Source organism: Podarcis cretensis, assembly GCF_951804945.1.
Source record: "Podarcis cretensis genome assembly, chromosome: 3".
Lineage (NCBI taxonomy): Eukaryota > Metazoa > Chordata > Lepidosauria > Squamata > Lacertidae > Podarcis > Podarcis cretensis.
The window spans coordinates 86,220,050-86,238,268 of NC_137172.1; the positions used below are offsets into that span (position 1 = coordinate 86,220,050).

Consider the following 18,219-nt stretch of genomic DNA (forward strand, 5'->3'; position numbering starts at 1 on the left):
GCCTACAGCTCTGTGTCCACATCATTGCTGGGCACAGAGGTCATGACAGTCTGTGCCAGCAAGCACTTCTTTTCCTACTAAACTCCTGTAACAGTTAAGAAATGTATCTAAAACTGCTCATTGACACCTGGGCATCTCAGGCACCCCTGACATAAAAATAATGTTGTTTTAAAGGATTGCCTAATTCCACACACACCCTTTTGTCTGTCTTTTATTTGTTTGGATGTGTGTAGATGTTTTGCCTGTTTTGAGGGAGTTCCGAGCATTGCTAGTCATTCTTCCATGAAATGGATATTTAGTGGTGCCCATAACGGTTTCTCAGATTTTCAAATGTGCTCTCATGCCAAAAACAGTTGAGGAACTCCTGATCTAGAAGGTAGTTTATGAAATCCAACTTTAGACAATGTGATATCGGAGCTGGGCTTAAGGCAACGCAAAGCTAGGCCTCTGAAAAGCTCACACAGTGTGCGGGTGAATTGTGTGAACTGCAAATTGGTAGAACAGATTTTACCCCCCCCCCCCCCATATAGTTCCTTGAGTTAAAACAACATTTAATGTATATGATTGTGAAAATAGCCTTTCTTCATCTTTCTGTGTGGCTGAAACAGGTCTAAAATTCCAGAAGATATAGAAGATAACAGTGGCTAAGTGTCAAATAAACACATATTTTAAAATGCTATCATAAAACATTACAGGAAGGAAAACAAACTGTAGCTGTTACATTGTTCTTATATGTTTCCAGCACACTGCCAAAATGAATTCTTTTGGAGGTTAAGAAAGGGGCCAAATTCAAGCAATGTCTGGGTATGTTTTTGCTTAAAGTGGAAATATATCTTTTGTCAGGACTTGAGGTTCTCAACCTTTCTTTTTATAAATTAGCCATTGTAAGTGGCATGAAGAGACGGTAATGGACAACTTCACAGCCGACAATAGCTTCAGAGTAAAGGTAAATTAGAATAAGGAACACTAAAACTGAAATTTATGCATAATAGCTTGGAAAGCTACAGAGTCTTGTTTTATGCACAGAGAGTTTGAGGTCTTCACTGTAAAGTGTTGTGACATTCTGGCATGAGGCTGATTTGAATTCTCAGTGACATTGTTATTGCCCATTTGCTGATGCAGAATCAGCAGCCTTGATGTTTAAGTTAAAGAACCGACAAACACCTCTTATTCACACTCTTCTTCTTGTAAACACTTAAAAAACTTCAAAAGTGACAAGTATTTACAAGAAGGAGTTTTTGTGTGCTTGCAGGCATACGGATCAGGCCAGTTTAAATTCCTCAAACATCCCTTGCACCCACTCTGTAAACAGTCATCTGCATACTGCTCCCAAGAAATTTGCAGCAGACAGAGCCCAATTCTTTAAAAAAGGGGCTATATGCATGTGAATTTTAACATAAAACGTGTGCTAATTATGCTTCCTAATCGGTGCAAATAATGTATACACCCACAATGGAACCACTAAATAGTTAACACTCTAAGAAGTCCCTCACTGTCTTGGAATGTGAGGAATATTTGTGGCAGTTGATAAAGGAAAGGCCACAATGCATACAGGACACATGATGGGTTTCCCCACACTTCCCCTTAAGAACTGAGTCACCGCTGTGGCCAACATTCTGATTGATTGATTATTGATTAAGCATGGATTAATTAAGAGGAAGAACCATTTGCCCTGCTGCTTTTTCTTTATCATTACCTTGCTCAGGGTGTTTTAAAGAAACACTTGCAGAGTTGGTTCTGTGTGGTTCAATTACCACTTTCTACAAGGCAATCAGTGTACAATGCATTGAATGGTGGGGGTGTAACATGCAAATATAGTAAACAAAGAAACAGCGTAATTTGTAAAATACAGAATGTTGGGTAGTATTCAATGAAGTTTTGCTGAGAGTAAAGGTAAAGGTAAAGGGACCCCTGACCATTAGGTCCAGTCGTGCCCGACTCTGGGGTTGCGGCGCTCATCTCGCTTTATTGGCCGAGGGAGCTGGCGTACAGCTTCTGGGTCGTGGCCAGCAGGACTAAGCCTCTTCTGGTGAACCAGAGCAGCGCACGGAAACGCCGTTTACCTTCCCGCCAGAGCAGTACCTATTCATCTACTTGCACTTTGACGTGCTTTTGAACTGCTAGGTTGGCAGGAGCAGGGACCGAGCAATGGGAGCTCACCCCGTCGCAGGGATTCGAACCGCCAACCTTCTGATCAGCAAGTCCTCGGCTCTGTGGTTTAACCCACACGCGTTCCTTCGCAGAGAGTAGGTAACTTCAAATTAATGAACATGGCTAAGTTAGGACCATTCATTTCAACAGGTTTACTTTGAGTAAAACTTAGTTGAATTCCACCTGATGTGTTTAATTTACTCTAGTCATTACCTGGGTTATCTGGTAGAATGCAATGGATGGAGGTTTCATGCCTTGCAATACAATATATTGATGTCTACTTCATTCTGATTCACCTACTGCAGGTTCAATGCAGAAGTTCATTTTTATTTTTTTAGTCATCATTTAATAATTACATTAGTATGTTTAAGATACTTGGTGTATAGAATGAAGGAGACAGGCAAACATGTCTTGCTGTTGCTTTATAACCTTGAAAACAAAAGAAAAATTGAGTGTGGCCCAGATACAGCCTTTACCACATCTTGGCCCAATAAAATAGACGGTTCGTGACACAGGCTAAGCCTTTAATGGATCGCGGCTTTAATGACAGCATAATTTTATTCAAGCTTTCTCTTTGATCATGGAATTGAGAAAATATTTATTTAGCATGCTATTTCATCTCATGTAATAAGACACAGGTTTACTTTTCTGGTACCCAGTCCAGGCCAGATGCAAAAATAAACATCCATGGACTATATTATTCATAAGAAATTCTATGGCAATTTTGTAGACAGTTTAAAAAATGATAGATGATAGATAGATGATAGCTAGATAGATAGATAGATACTGTATTTTTCTGTGTATAAGACGATGTTTTTTTTTTAATGTTAAAAATTGGGGGTCGTCTTATACACGGATAGTGCAGAGGGCGATTGGTGGCTGCCGTGAGCAGGAGATTGTCTGCGGTGATTGGGTGGGTGAGTGGTGGCTGCAACAAGGCCTGCTGGCGATTGGCTGCTGCTGGCGGCCATCGGGCAGTCGATTGGTGGCTTCAGCGAGGCATGTGATTGGCAGTGGCAGGCAGGCAGGTTAGCGATTGTTGGCAACCCCCCCAAAAAGCTCAACAACTCTGGGCAATTTCCCCCCATTTCCTTAATTTGGGGTCCCAAAAATAGTCTTATACAGGGGGGAGTGTTATACATGGAAAAATATGGCGGATAAAAAGTGAAGTGTGTGCCATAAATGTCTTTGTGTGTGTGTGTGTGTGTGTGTGTGTGAGAGAGAGAGAGAGAGAGAGAGAGAGAGAGAGAGCAGGGCAGGCCCTCAGGCAGACCAGTGAATAGTATTCTCTTTTGTTGGGTACCACTCCCTCTTTCTATCAGTAAAAGACAAACAGATAAAATACATTGGGGGGGGGGAATAACAGCAACAATAATGCATTAACTAACTAACCATTGGTGGCCCTTTCATGACATCTGAAATCAGGTACCTGAGGTTGCCTCCTTCACTTTACCTAATGGTAGGGTCATTAGTTGTGTATAGTCCCAGATACAGAAATTGAATACGTATAATTTCTAATGAGCTAAGCGCCTTACAATGTTCATCTTGCTAAATATCAGAATTGTGAAACTGTTATTCATCTGTGTTTAACAGGTGTTGAGGCACAATAATATGACCCATTGCAACCCACCCTGGGACCTGCTGTTGAAGGGTGGGCATTGGGTAATAAATGTGATGATGACGACATACATTGTCATGGCTCAGCCTGTGTGTGGCTGGCTCCCTCCATGTCCACACTTCACTGAGAGTCACTACAACACAGTCCCTTTTGGGTGAAATGTGATGGCATTCCCTGGGACGACTGAGATGTGCCTTTCAAATTTTATTTTGTTTATTTTTGTATTTTTTGCTGTTGTGTGCCTCCCTCCACCCCCACCCCACCCCCTGTCCTGGTACTGGGCACACCTTGGGTATTTCAGCCATTTTGTCAATGGCTTATATCTCCAATCTTGGCACAATGTGATTGCATGAATGCTCTGTGAGGCAGGTATTGGGTGATGAAAAAGCATAGAAAGAAATGCTTCAGAACTGGACAATTGGAGACCAGGCAATGTATTATTTAAAAGTGGATCCAAATAATGGCAGGAAGTCAAAGGTCTGAAGTGGTTCCCCTTGGTTTCCTGTTGCTGCAGGTTTCTATTATCCAGTGGTGTCTGCTGTAGTCAGACAACACCAAGAGCCATGCTAGAAATCTTTCAGAAGCAGAGCAGCTGCTACTTCATGTGCCAGGAAAGCAACTCCAAATATCTACTGCCCTGTGGTGGCAAGAGGAATTGAAACTTGGGATTTTCGGGACTTCTAAACCACATGGCCATATTTCCCCCATTTCCCTGCCACAAGTGACATTGACTGCTTTAACTGGTTTGCTTCACAGCACAGCGGGAGCAAAATTAATAATTCTTGTTCAGTTCATGTTGTTTCATATCCTGAAGAGCAAAAGCTTATGGAGAAAGTGTTTTGGCTCTGCAAAGGTATGTGTGTGAGAGAAAAATTGGTTTGATTCCTCTTTTCTGTCTGTCAGTCTCATTCTGCTACGTCAGGTCTCTGACATAGAAAGAGGCCTGATACTTCATACTTGAGGATGAGAGACCATAACAACACAGGCTGAAGTGATAAATAGCAGCAATTAATAATATATAATTAAGTAACACCCACACCCCATTTGTTAAGCAAACTAAGAAAAACTTACGACTTGTGGAAAACAGTTTTGGAAATAATTTTTGGTGAAAATAGTGAATTGAAGAGTTTCTAGGCAAGATAACTTTATCAAGAGTCACATGCATATCACATGCATGTGTTAATTGATGGAACACAGGTTCCACCATAATGTTTAATGAATTAAAACAACAACTTCATTTGTGAGGCAGACATATCCTTAGGCCAATCTGGAGTCTTAGGATGGCAGACAAACCCAATATTGACCTTTTCATACCTTCCAACATTTCTCTGATGAAACTAGGGATGTCCCATTCCATAATGATAATTTTACTATTTATGCCCCACACATCTTACTGGGTTGTCCCAGCCACTCTGGGCAGCTTCCAACATATATAATAACATAATTAAACATTTTTAAAAAAAACCTTCCCTGTATAGAATTGCCTTCAGTTGGCTCTGGGGTCAGATAACTCCATACCCTCCAACATTTTCCCAATGAAAATAGGGACACCCTGAGGAAAATTGGGACATTCTGGGATCATATCAGAAACCAGGACAACTTCTCTAAATCAGGGACGTCTCTGGAAAATAGGGACACTTGGAGGGTCTGTCTTTTTGCCAGATTCTTTCACAAGATATATATTTGGCATAAACAGCAATGGTGTTGCAGAAAACAAAACATAATGTCATAGTAGCTGTGACTGATGCCTGAATCTTTTCACCAAAATGCACAGAATAAAAAGGTTAAGTTAGTCTCTCTTCTAGTTCATTTTGCACAGGGGTAAACTTAATGAAAAGCAGGGCCTATGGATCTGCTGAACAAGACTGCAGAGTGCCAGAGAGAGAGTAAAATATCATTACATCATCATGGTATTTTTGGCCAGCTCACATCCCCATGGAACCTGCTTGTTTGTATTGGGGGCCTTTACGTAAATGTCTGTGACAGGTTTTAATTAATGCATTATTATTTTTTGCGTGACCCTGATCATTATTCTCGGTGTGTACAAAATACGCTGCATCCTTTATACTGTGAAGAAAAGGAATTTGGGGTTTCCTTATCACTTCTGTTCTTATACTGACTTGCCTTTGTAAGTGTGTGTTGCTTCTTCTCTTCACTAGAGGATGTGGGGAAATGGAGGAGGGAAGGAAGAAAATATTCCTCAAAATTACCTTCGTAGGTGGAAAAGAGGACCACCCACTTCTTAAAATATCTCTGCGCCTCTGGACAAGCTGTTATGAAGTTTCAGAAGTGCTGCTGCAATGGGTGGGGCGTGTAAGAAAATGTCGCTGCATTTGTACAAATCCTTGCGTGTACATAAATGGGTTTTTTTAAGATCACGGCCTGGCTTAGCCCATCACAATCCCCTTATAACCACTCTGACCATTTGCCCATCTAGGCTAGTGTTGTCTGCTCTGATAGTGGTTTGGCATGATCTTAGGCAGTGCTTTTCCTCATCACCTGCTATTCGGTCCTTTTATCTGAAGATGCTTGGGGTTGAACCAATGCCTTTCTGCTTGTTCCACCACTGTGCTCTCTCTCCCCTGCCCTCAGATGCAAGCCAATGTCTCTGGCATCACTGGTCCTTGCAGCAATGGCAACTGCCCCACCAAGTATGCTGGACTCCAGCCCCATTAGTCCCAGCCATCACAGCCCGTGATCAAGGATGATGGGAGTTGTGGTCCAATATTTGGAGGGCCATAGGTTGCCTATGCCCTGGACACAATCTTATTTTTTCTGCTATTGATGAAATCATCCTAATCAAGTTTGATCAGCTGAGTTTGAGGTTTACATTTCATCAAAATTTTAATAAAAAGCATATGGCAAGATATGTAACAGCCATTGTATGATCTCAGCGGTATCTGCAACATAATGGCCAAAACTGAACTATGGTGAGATGGAAAATCTGGGTTGTATCCAACTAAGTTCTAATTGGACTAGACCCTCTGTAATGAATGGACCTAAGTTAGTCATGCCAATTAATTTCAATGGATCTACTCTGAGTAGGCTTAGCACTGGCTATAACCCAATGCATTAAAAAAAAACCAACCACAGTTCCTTACCATTTATCCTTGGACATAGTAGTAACAAATATTTTTTATACTTATATTCCCAGGTCCAAAGAAGTTTCTCTGGAGCATTGTGCCAAGTTAAAATTGCTCTGAGATCAGATTTTGCACTATTGCCATTGCTGTTCAATCAGAGTATCTGCGTACTCTCTGGAGTGCTCACATGGTGGTATAGAACAGTACTTCTGGGATGTATTTCAGAGATGTATATGTTTTCTTTTAAAGTATGATGTGCTTTCCCCCGGTTCTTCCATTGTTAAGCATGTCCAGAACACGCACAATGTATGTTAACAACAGTGTTCCCACTCCAGGCACAGTTTCACACAATAATGCAAGCTTGAAACAATGCCTAGGGGTTGTTGTGCTATTTTCTTTGCAAACTCTAATGTGCTAAAGAGCGCTGCACTAGATGTTTTTGGTAATACATCCAGTTGTACATTCATATACAGCCTGTGTCAGGCAAAGGAATTTGCAAACAAAACCAGTCTCTGCCTTTGTATCTCCCTTCCTCGGAATTATGGCAGAGAGATCCCTTCCTGGAAACTGTGAACATTTAAATATCTAGTTCAATAGACAGAGAGCAAGATAAGAGACCCAGGTTCAGTTTGTAGGGGTTATGAAGTCCGTTACTCAGAGTACTTTCTGAAATGAAAAGAATGCACAACTCAGTGGGAATTGCAACAAGGAGATACAGATAGGATTGGGTTCCAAAAGGCATATTTTGCATTTACTGTACCACATCTGCCAGGCAAATGAAAAGCCCAAAGTGGTTTTCAAAATACAGTGGTACCTTGGGTTAAGTACTTAATTCGTTCCGGAGGTCTGTATTTAACCTGAAACTGTTCTTAACCTGAAGCACCACTTTAGCTAATGGGGCCTCCCGCTGCTGCCACGCCGCTGGAGCACGATTTCTGTTCTCACCCTGAAGCAAAGTTCTTAACCTGAAGCACTATTTCTGGGTTAGCGGAGTCTGTAACCTGAAGCGTATGTAACCTGAAGCGTATGTAACCCGAGGTACCACTGTAACTTTCTTTCATTTAGCATACCTCACAAATATGGACACCAATAGCATAGGTCCTCTAATGAACTGGTAACTAGTTAAGGAACAGGAAGCTGGGAATAGGAATAAATGGACAGTTTTCACAGTGGAGTAAAGTATGCATTGGGGTCCTTGAAAGAGCTGTATTTGGATTGGTGCCCTGGAGTCTGGAGTGAGCAGTGAGGTAGTCAGGTTTGTGGATACTAATGTATTTATGATGGTAAAATCCAAAGCAAAGTGCAAAGAACTCCAGCGGGGTCTCTGCAAACTATGGAATTTGATCTTTGCCAATTTCAGTATAAATCAATCTGATCTATATCTCCTAGTCCAGCAGGTTAGACTTCTGCTCTCCATCAATTTTCATACTTCCTTAATGTTCCAATGTATTTCTTGGCTTTAAAAAAATGAATCAAAATGTTTATTTGGAGAGAAAGTAACACACACACAAACATGCAAAATTTAAATGTGTAGATTTTCTTTATCACTTCCTGGTGATTGAGGCTGCAGTCCTATGTTCCCTGGAGAAGTATCCCAAAAGCCATAGGATATTATCAGGGAATCTGAAGGAAATCTGAGTCTCCCATCCCCAAACCATTGGCCCAACTGACCAAGGGCCAAAAGGGGAGGGAGGTTCTGGGGGTGTGCTGGTGAGACTAGGCAGCCCATGCACTAGCCACTCAGCCAGATATATGTCAGCATCCTTCAGGGGCCGAGATTCCAGCTGGCTAGCCCCCAGCTGGATCATGCCCTTCCAGCCATGATGAACCCCCAACCTCTGGTGCGATGTAAATCAGCAACTCAGACTTCAAAAGACTGAGCACGCTATATCAGCAGAGCATACTGCACAAACAGAACAGGCATGAGGCTTGTGGAAACATACTAACAAGCTACGAATTTATTAAACATAAATCAGGACAAAAGAAACACATCGTCTCACTTTCTTCTCCTCAGAAAGACAGTCAAAAGCAAAGGCTATACACACAACGGAAGTTCCCAGCAAGCAGTGCTGGTATGTAAACAGACATGTGACATGCAACAGTTCCATGTCTGCAACTAAAGGTGGAATGGAATTTTCCAACAACATATTGCTTTTGAAGCTTTATAGGGGATAATGGGGAGGAGGGACCAAGGCAGCATACAGCCCCCACACCACCTTGCAAAGGAATCTGCTGGACTGCAGATTCTGAAGTGGACAGTGATCCTCTTTAGCCTAGCTAAAGGAAGCTGCTAGGCCTAAAAGGCTCCCCTTTAAAAAATAATAGCCCATCCCAAGACAGTGGGGCCTGCTTCCGAGTAAACATGCATGTGACAGCATTGTGGGATAGCAACTCCAGCTGCTGGTGGTGTGGGTCTAAGACCAAGGCTTGTAACAAAGGACTCAAATTCCAGGGAGTGGGGAGGGAAACTGTTAGCCTCTTGTGGTTAAAAATGGCGAAGAAGTTTGTGACACCCTAAAGACCAGCAAATGGATTTTACAAGTACTACAGTTCTAAGTCAAATCTTCCTGTTGAATAGTTCACCACTGTCAACTTTGTCCAGTCTTTAGACTGCTACACAACTGTTGTTTTTATTTAGAAACAGAGGGTCCTGGAAGTAGAGAAGTTGGCTTTTAAATAAATTATGCCTTGATTTTGTTCCTTATGAGGATAGATATCAAGCAGACTCTGAAAAGCAAAACATATTACAAAACCACCCAGGAGTTCATTCCCTAGATACTCACATTATCCATCTCCTGTATTGTCTCTTTTAAACCATCACATTCAGCTGAAGGCTGATTTTGAGTTATACCTTTAAAGTAATATATGGACTTGACGGGGGGGGGGGGAATGGTCTCTTTTATGAAAGATAGCACCGTTTTATTCTGTAACTGGTCGTGCAGGATTGAAGTTTCCTGCTTAAACGTTCCAAAATGAAATTTTTTATTTCATTATCTGTGAAATGCTCTGCTTTCATCCGCGGCCAATATCTTCCTCTTTCTTACAGTGTTGCAAGCCTTCTGGTTTCAGTAAATCTTGAGTTTGGCTTGGATTTTACCATGGCTCTCTCTCTCCCCCACCCCTCCGCTTTTCAATTACCCTTCAACACAGACTTTTTTGAGCGTGCTCTTAGATTACATGTTGATTGTGTTGACTGTAAATGTCAAGTTGTTTTTCAGCTCTTTCCTAGCACTATACAGCTTCCCCCAGCCCCTCCTCTTTCCTTTCCTTTCCTTTCCTTTTTTGTTTTGTTTTGTTGCAAGGATGCACAAACAATTCATTTAGAAAGGACATGGGGGAAATGTGTCTTGTGCTATTATAACTGCTACTACCCTGGGTGGCTATCCATTATCCCCAGGGCTATTACTTAAATGGTGACTTCATTTGATATGACCCTGCCACTGTTAAGCAAAATAACGTTCTCTAGAGGTGAACAAACAGCGCAGGTCCTGTTAGCCGGTGCAGAGACAGCTGGCACTGAGTTTGCGATTGGAGTCAATGGACTTGACTCTCGTTATGCTTCCAGGCAGAATGTCTGGAGCCAGTCACCATCCAAGAAAGTTAATCTTGAGGGCTTGTGTACATTCATTTTTAGCACTGCTGTTATTGTATCAAGCCTGGTTGGGTAGCATTAGTGAAACAACTGTTCAGACAAAATGGAGACAGAAGGCTGCCAAAGGGGCTTGCCTTGTTCTTCTCCAGGAAATGTCCGCTCACACTAGAGGTGGGCACAGCCCTGAAGGGGTGGAGGGCACCTCCTTAATTATTATTTTTTTAAAAGCAAGGAGAAGAAGCCACTTCATGCACTAGAACAGAGAGGCCTCTTGGGGAGAATGCATGCTTTTCCCCTATTAACACTCAACTCTCATTGCATGTTAATGTATATTGTGTATCATAGTGTTCTATAGGAGCCTAGGACGTTGCCTTTGGTCCATCTAGCTCAGTATTGTTTACGGTGACTGGAACATGTGCAGATGAGGGCAACCAAGATGACAAAGGGGTCTGGAAACCAAGCCCTATGAGGAACAGTTGAGGGAGCTGGGTGTGTTGAGGAAGAGGTGATTTGATAGCCTTCTTCAAATATCTGAAGAGCCATCACATGGAAGATGGAACCAGCTTGTTTTTTGCTTCTCCAGAGGTTAAGACCTGAACCAATGGATTCAAATGACAAAAAAGGAGCTTCTACATACAGTGGTACCTCGGGTTACATACGCTTCAGGTTACAGACTCCGCTAACCCAGAAATAGTACATCGGGTTAAGAACTTTGATTCAGGATGAGAACAGAAATTGGGCGGCAGTGGCGTGGTAGCAGTGGGAGGACCCATTAACTAAAGTGGTGTCTCAGGTTAAGAACAATTTCAGGTTAAGAACGGACCTCCAGAACGAATTAAGTATGTAACCAGAGGTACCACTGTATTAGGGATAACTTTCTGGTGGTAAGAGCTGCTCAACAGTGGAACGGGCTGCCTCCAAAAGGTGGTTGACTCTTCTTCATCGGAGGTTTCTGAGCAGAGATTGGATGGCCATCTGTCAGGGATTCTTTTGCTATGATTCCTGCAACGCAGAAAGTTGGACTAGATGACCCTTAGAATCCTTTCCAAGCCTACAATTCTACTATTCTATGAGCAGCAGTAGCTCCCCAGGGTTTCAGAAAGTGTTGCTGAATCCAAGGCTGCATACATGTTATACTTAAAGCACATTTAAAGTGCATCCACCAAACAACCCAAAGAACCATAGCTCAAATCCCCACAGAGCTACAGTTCCCTGTTACATAGGGATTAGTCTGTTTTTCCAAGCAGCCCTCCAGAATGTGCCTTGCAATTCATAAGTTCACTGGAGGCAAGGTTGCTTGGACTGGATATTCATACAAAATGTGGTTTGGATGTTCATACAGATGTTTGCAGAAGACTCAGCTCATGCCAGAATCAGCATGGTGGTGAAGTCCTCTTCTGTGAATTAAAATGACCCCATGTTGCAGAAAACATAGTGGATTAGTCACATTCCAAGGAACAGCAATTGTGCCCCGGGGATGCCTGTCTCATACTCATTTGCCCCTTCAGACCAAAAGCACTTCCTACCAGCATGATAAGGCAACCAGCCTTATCAATATCTAGCAAATTGGGGATCTTTAAAGAACATTCCTATCTGAGCAGATAGGGATCCCTTCTTTCACTGACACACTTGACAATTGCTTCAAAAGTAAACGTAGCTGTGCTGGCCCATAAGGAAAATTCCAAAATCCATATCAGGGAAATACCAAATGTCGGTTTTGCAGTTAGTAATTAACAATATACCTGAAAGGGTTTGCTTCCAGCTACCTTCCTCCTTTGTTGTTGTTTAGTCGTTTAGTCGTGTCCGACTCTTCGTGACCCCATGGACCAGAGCACGCCAGGCACTCCATTCTTCCACTGCCTCCCGCAGTTTGGTCAAAACCTTCCTCCTTAGCTGAGCCTAAATTCATGATATTTCACCTTGGCCCCCAGGCTCAGTTGACCTAGGTGATATGAAAGCTCTGTTTATAGTGGTTGCTGAGTGATCACTGTTTCAACACATGCAGATTATCACAATGGTTGCAGGTAGAATTTGTGAATGCATCCATAATTTACCTTATGTCAGCCTTCCCCAGTCTGGTGCCCTCAGAATGTTTTGGGGTTGTATTCAAAGTAGCACCATGGAGATTGTTTCATTGGGCAAGCATTTCTGCTTCCAGATAGGATGAGATCTCCCCTCTCCTTCTCACAACCCATGCTGTTCTGGGGGTTCTCCCAAACCCCTGGAACAGATTTGGGGAGGATGCAGAGGGTGTGTAGGGGGAGAAGAGGGGGTAAAGTCCTATTACTGCAGTGTGACTCATTGTGCAGGCTTCTGCTAGTGCAGCAAGTTAATCAAATATGGCCCATTGTCTACAACTCCCATGATCCTTGACAATTGGCCATGCTGGCTGGGACCAATGGGAGTTGTAGCCCAAGCCCTCTGAAGGACAGTAGTGTTAGAATTCCTGCTCCATGATTGCAGTCATGGGATTTTTGTCTATCACATGATGGTGCATATTTTGACTCCACAAAGTGGGAAGTGACGGAGACAGGAAGCTTCCAAACGATCGACCAGGAGGGAGAGAACATGCCAGTCGGGCATGTTTCTCTGCCAGGGTCCTACTCAAGAGTAGGATGAGCGGCTGACAAGTAGGTAGGGGAAGGCCACCCAGCCTTCCAGCTTTGGAACCTTTGGGGTACATTTCATTTGTACAATTGTACAATTAATTTACTTCAGGCACACATCAGTAAAATACTGCTGTAATTAGTTGAGCCGGTAAGAGATGAGCGAGTCTTGTATTTTAAAATATAGATTTTGATAAGCTGCATTACGTATGTGCAATAGGTGACCAGATGGAAAAGGAAAAATGTAAAAACAGAGCATGTGCCAAGGTTTGAACACAGTCCAGAATTTTGCATTGACATTATGCTTCCTACAAGACATGGACATTTGAAACCACAAAATCTGTGAAGGGACTCAAAAAGAGGGAACCTCATAGGAGTTCTTGCTCTCCTGGTAGTTTAAGAAATATAGCAGTTACAAATATAACATCTAATAAACTATGGCTCCATAGACCGATCTTGAGGATCAGTTTCTTTAAGAAGACATTAATACAGAACCATTATGTCAAAATGTGATTAGCACTGATTAGCATGTTAACCTATTTCAATGTGTCCTAAGAAGGGCTGGAACTCTGCAGCAACTGAATGGCTGAGTTATGAATTAAGAATTCTCTGGCTCATGTCTCACTTCTGCCATAACCTCAGTAAATGGCTTGAGACAAATCACTGTTTCTTATGCTATGTAAACATTCCCAACTTAAAAAGCAGCGAGGTTGTTCTTTTATCGCTGCGTTTCAAACCACATTTTCAGGTTGTTGCACACATCAGCAAGGTGTGATGTAGAGTGTTACAAAGGTTGCACGCTACTCCCAACCTCTGCCAAGAGGTATCAAAATTCAAGTGAGGTTCCAGTCGCTCATCCAGGATTGTTTTTCTGCTGGGAAATCAAGGCACAGCAGAGGCTAGTGTCTTTTAAGAAATATGGTATATTGTACACATATTTACACCTGGGTCTACTTTGGAGTTCAGAGCATTTCATCTCAAGAGGGGCTTGTTCCCCCAGCATTCCAGCCCTGGATTGTTGAGGCATCCTGACCGCCATATCTGACTCTGCCCCAGCCTGCCAAACTGGTTCTGGCCTCCACAGCAGCTCATGAAGTCCTGCCCGCTTCCTTTCATCTTCCCCAAAACCCCTGCTCCAAGCAACTCCTCCCCATCTGTCTTCTCGCCTCCTTTATCCAAACCTCTGTTTTTAAAAAGGACAGCACTTTTTCTGTGTGACATCACGCCCTCTCCCGTCACCTAGGCAACCTCTTCCTCTCACCCGCAGAGCCTCCTGCCTGGTTGATGGTTTCTATTGATGGCTTAATGTCTTGTTTCCAGAACCTTTTCTTAAGGACTTCTGTCTCAGGTCCTCACCCTGGCTTGGAAGAGAAGCTTAGCCTGTATTTTTTCACAGGCTTGGCATCTTCCCTTCAATACTCCAAATATTAACTAAGTTCTACCATTTATTATTTTCTAACATTCACTAACCCTAGCAGTTATGGGTGCCTTTGCACCCCCCAAACTCTGTTACCCCAGATCTGTAACAATAAGCTTAGTTTCATCCTCACATCTGCAGTATGCAGATAATACTGATGTGTTACCAGGTTTACTGAGCTACAGTGTGGGATATGCTTGGAACTCTGCTATAGAAATTATAATTTAAGAAGTAATGTTATGCGATTGGAAATCTGGCTCTCATTTAGCCATTTCAGTAAGAGCTGTGTGCTGTTGAGAATTTGGCTCTAAAAGTGTTATTCCCACTTCCTGCTTTTTTATCTGTCATACAGAATGCTGATGCATTTGTGGTTTGCTTGGGCGTGCTAATAGGGCATATGGTTTTGTAACAACTCCATCCACTTTGTAGCAGGTTCCTCTAATGCTTTTCATACTTTAGGAGTATAATTAGTTCTGACAAAACATTATTATTATTATTATTATTTAAAAGACCAAACCATATGCTAGGGAATGAAAGAAACATACCCTTGTTTATAAGATTGAAAACAAACTAGCATGTGTACATGGTGCCTGGATCATTGTGCTGTGTAATGTTTCTTCATTATTTTCATGACTGGAAGCCAGTTTTGTTTTATCTTTGTTGGTGGCTGATTCATTTCTGAGTACCGTTCGAAGTGCTAGTTCTTATCTTCAAAGCTCCTCATGGTCTACACTAGACTATCTGATGAACTGCCTTCTCCAGTATATACTCTAGCCCGCATGGTCTGATGAACAGCAGAAGGCCTGTTCTGGGTCTGCCCATAGACTGAAGGGCATGCTCGGTGGTGGCACCTGTGCTGGGGAATGTCCCTTCCTAGGCAGACCCCTATGACTTTGTCAGGAGTAAGTGAAGTTAACTCTTTATTAGACAAAACAAGGTATGCTCAGGAGTGCCTGGCCTAAAGGGCACAGCAGCTCTTCTCAGTAGGTCCTGCCCCTATGAAGCAATTGTGGAGGCTGAAGGTCTCCACAGCTTTCCACTGCTGCCTAAGTCTCCTCCTCCCCCAGGTCCTTACAAAGCAATCTGAAACTATGCCGGCATGCCTGTCTTTGCTCCTCCTCCTTCATTCCTCTCCTGGTCCTGGGAGACCAAGGGGGAAGGGGAGCTTGTTGTAGCAAGAAGGCAAGACACCCTGGCTTTTTCACCAGCCTGATTCATCCCTGCCTGTGGGCCTCCCTCCTCTCCTGCTTCTGGACTTCTCTCTGCCACAAACTCTCCCTGCTCACCAAGCCCTATTACCGCTTCAGCTTCTGACCCCCCCCCCCCAATTTCCTTCTTCCCTCAGGGGTTCTCGCGTTGCTGCCTCCCACCATTCACAGAATCACAGAATGGTAGAGTTGGAAAGGACCACAAGGACAACCTCCTGCAGTGCAGGAAATTTTTTTATCCAACAAGGACTCGAAACCACAACCCTGAGATTAAGAAGAGTCTCATGCTGTACCATTCCTTTGGATCCACCCAGCCCATGACAGACTTCTTCACTATAAGAGGCCAGATATACAGTATCATGAAGTCTAGCAATGTTCACTAAAGGCCGACTCAAAGACACGTGGCTTTGCCCTTGTGTTGGTTTGTACTACTACAGCTTTTCACATAAGGAGTTATTTGTTGGAAAGTGCCCCACATGAATTCAGTCCTTCTCAGTAACCTGAACACTAACTGCAGTTGCTAGGAAATATAAGCTTGTGTCCTGTACACTGAGATTTATCACAAGTTTTCTCTAGAAGGTAGGATGTTCTCGTTGTATGATTGTTATCTATTTGACAGTGTGGGCTCACCCACACTTCTGCTAGGCACAGGTCCTAGCAGTTTTCCGTTTGCCCTGCTGCTCCCCCCCCCCAGAATACCTGCTCTTTAGCACTAAATTGGAACAAATAGCAATCCGCATACAACCCAATTACTGTTTGTTCCAATTCAGCACTAAAGATTGGGTTCCGCTGGGGAAAAGTGGTGGGGCAAACAGATATGGATAAGCCCTATGTCAGGCCTCAAATCCACTGTGGATCCTGAACCCAGAACCTGGCAGACTACTGGAAAGGATTTAGCCATGAGTTTGATCAAACTGTGGGAGGCAGTGGAAGACAGGAGTGCCTGGCGTGCTCTGATCCATGGGGTGACGAAGAGTCGGACATGACTAAACAACCAAACAACAATGCTATTACCAGGCTCTGACCTAAATAAAAACATGAGAAGAGCCTGTTGCATCAGGTCAACGTCCCATCTGGTCCAGCATCCTGATCTCATGTCTTTGCCTCTGTCTTACCCTTCTCAGCTTAAACAAGTGCTGGTGTAACACTCTATGTATCAGTTCTCACAGAGGAATACAGTTATTGCCTGTGGAAGAAGATGGGTCTCTGCAAGAGGTGTTGAACATTACCTTACTGGGGTTGGAGAATTAGAATTAAGTTTCTGCACAAAGTGTGGCAATGATATAAAATTTTGATGGGGAAGTTGACAGATAGGGCAGTGGAGCCAGAAATTAGAGCCAACAGCTGTGTATATTCCCAGCATGTTGTGCTGACCACATAAGGTGACTTCAGCAAGTTCTTGCCATATTGAACCAAGACAAGACATTACTGTGGGAAGAGTAATGACCATTAAAAGCTGTTTGAGAGTACAGTGAACAAATGCATGGTACACTTGGATGACAGTACAGAGTCAGTTTCCTACTGACAATAGAAAAAATGGCAAAAGTTTCCTAATACTGAGGATTAGCCATTTCAAGAGCAAAGGAAGCCTTTTGTAGGCAAGCTAATCTATCTGGTAACTTGCCAGATACATTCCTGCTGAAGATCTCATCCTTCTTTGCTGACGATGAAGCAGATTTTGGAGCAAAATACAGTTTGTTCATATTAAGCTAAACTTCAGGAGCCGTGCTCACAGATGAATGTGATGACATAAAGGAGGAGAGAAAAAGTAAGAAACATCTTACATATACAGAGCTACCTTAAAATGGCTTTTCTGTTGTTCTGCTCCATGCCTCTTTAGTAGAGTGTGGAAACTTGAATTATCAGGATAGCCCTAACCATGTCTGTCATTCATTCCTGCGTCAGTGACCAAATGGTTGTCAGTTAAGCTGACTGCATGTGACTTGAACATTCCTTGCCAGGCAGGAATTGTGCTTTTCAGTGGGTATCATGCTGCCATGATACTGTAAGACCCAGCCTGGAAAATGTGGGACTAAGACCTGAGAGTCCAGGGTTCATTCCCTGGGTAACTTTGGACAAGTCACAGTCTCTCAGCCTAACCTACCTCACAGGGTTATTGTGAGGATAGAATGGGGAGGAGGAGAACCACAAGCTCTTGGTGGAAAGATGGGATATACAGTGGTACCTCGGGTTAAGAACTTAATTCATTCCGGAGGTCCGTTCTTAACCTGAAACTGTTCTTAACCTGAGGTACCACTTAGCTAATGGGGCCTTGCGCCACCACCGCACAATTTCTGTTCTCATCCTGAGGTAAAGTTCTTAACCCAAGGTACTATTTCTGGGTTAGTGGAGTCTGTAACCTGAAGTGTCTGTAACCCGAGGTACCACTGTAAATGTAACAATCAGTGCTATCTTTCTAGAGAAAGAGGTGCCAGGACTCATCATGAACACCTCTCTTGTTCCCTTATAATGGCAATGGTGCTCACTTGAGAGTTGCTAGAACTGAATTTCAGAGAGCTTCAGCTGGAAAAAAAAGCCCTGGTA

The 18,219-nt window shown here is 43.0% G+C and overlaps 1 protein-coding gene across 3 annotated transcripts in view; it reads left to right on the forward strand.

The window, feature by feature from the left end:
* FILIP1 (filamin A interacting protein 1) overlaps positions 1-18,219 on the forward strand; it is a 79,870-nt gene that overhangs the window by 14,053 nt on the left and 47,598 nt on the right. Inside the window, exon 2 of one of the 3 annotated variants that reach the window (XM_079970392.1) lies at positions 8,867-8,924. The exons of the other annotated variants lie outside the window; for them this stretch is intronic. The gene's annotated coding sequence lies outside the window, so the exon portion shown is untranslated. The remainder of the gene's footprint in view (positions 1-8,866; positions 8,925-18,219) is intronic. 3 annotated transcript variants of the gene reach the window in all.